At 51.7% G+C, this 968-nt stretch overlaps 1 non-coding gene across 1 annotated transcript; it reads right to left on the bottom strand.

Annotated features, from left to right (window-relative positions):
* Nucleotides 1–392: 392 nt before the first annotated feature.
* LOC117019903 (small nucleolar RNA U13) lies at nucleotides 393–496 on the bottom strand. Its single transcript, XR_004422588.1, has one exon. It is a non-coding gene; the product is annotated as a small nucleolar RNA U13 (small nucleolar RNA).
* Between the last annotated feature and the right edge of the window lie 472 nt (nucleotides 497–968).

Raw genomic sequence — 968 nt, 5'->3', positions numbered from 1 at the left:
TGGAGCGCCAGGGCAGCTCTCCAGGTGTCACTGTATGTGCTGAAGTCCGTGGACCACTGGCCTAGGGGTGCAAAGTGCAGACAGGAAGCCAGACCCCTGGGCTGCAATACTGGATCTGCCACCTAACAGCTCTGTGGCCTTGCCACATCACTTCATGTCCCCGGGCACCCACTTGCCAACGGCAAATGGCGGTAACCATCCAATCCTGGCCTGAGGCTGCACCAAGGTCTCAGTGAGCTCATACCTGGCCTGGTACAGGGGCTCACGGAAATCATTCCATTGTAGGGACTGGCTTGCATCTGACAGTGTGAATTTCTGCGTGTGTGCATTAATAGCCTTCCTTGCAGGAAGGGGTGAAAACTGTAGATATTAGCTGGCTTCTTTTTTCCTCACGCCAGACGGGTAATGTGGCGATGTCGTAACAAGATGTGAGGGAGGCACACGTCACATAAGAGCATGAACACCCCGTCATCACACTTATGAACTACAAAAGGATCATAGTTGGTTTCTTTAAAACTCCATACTTGGTAAATGTTTAAAGTTGGTAGGGAGGTAACTCCATCCATCAAGTCTACTGATCCTTGAAATCCTAAAATCAGGGAATCTGTGCTTTAAGGTCAGAGGTCACTGAAACTCTTTTACATGTGGGTAAACCGAGGCTCCCTGACCACTTTCTGGGAACTGAGATGGTGCCAGGAACTTGTTCTGGGCCCCTCCCAGAGCGCCATCACCACAGAAGTAACCCTTAGCTTCCATGGAAACTTCACTGATCTGCCCCTGCCAAGTAAACAGGAATGGGCCATTCCTAGGCTCCTGAATTTCCTGAGACCCTCACCTGGGCAGAGGGCACCCACAGGGAGCCAGGGCACGGTAGGTCTTGGGTCTGAGAAATGGCAGCCTGCTCTGCAGAGGGGAAACACCCATTTCACATCTGAGAAAACTAAGGCCGAGGTCACAAAGCCGCTAAA

The sequence above is a fragment of the Rhinolophus ferrumequinum genome (assembly GCF_004115265.2).
Source record: "Rhinolophus ferrumequinum isolate MPI-CBG mRhiFer1 chromosome 15 unlocalized genomic scaffold, mRhiFer1_v1.p scaffold_54_arrow_ctg1_1, whole genome shotgun sequence".
Classification (NCBI taxonomy): Eukaryota; Metazoa; Chordata; class Mammalia; order Chiroptera; family Rhinolophidae; genus Rhinolophus; species Rhinolophus ferrumequinum.
Note: the sequence above shows the minus strand (reverse complement) of the source record. Positions and strands in the feature narration are given on the sequence as shown.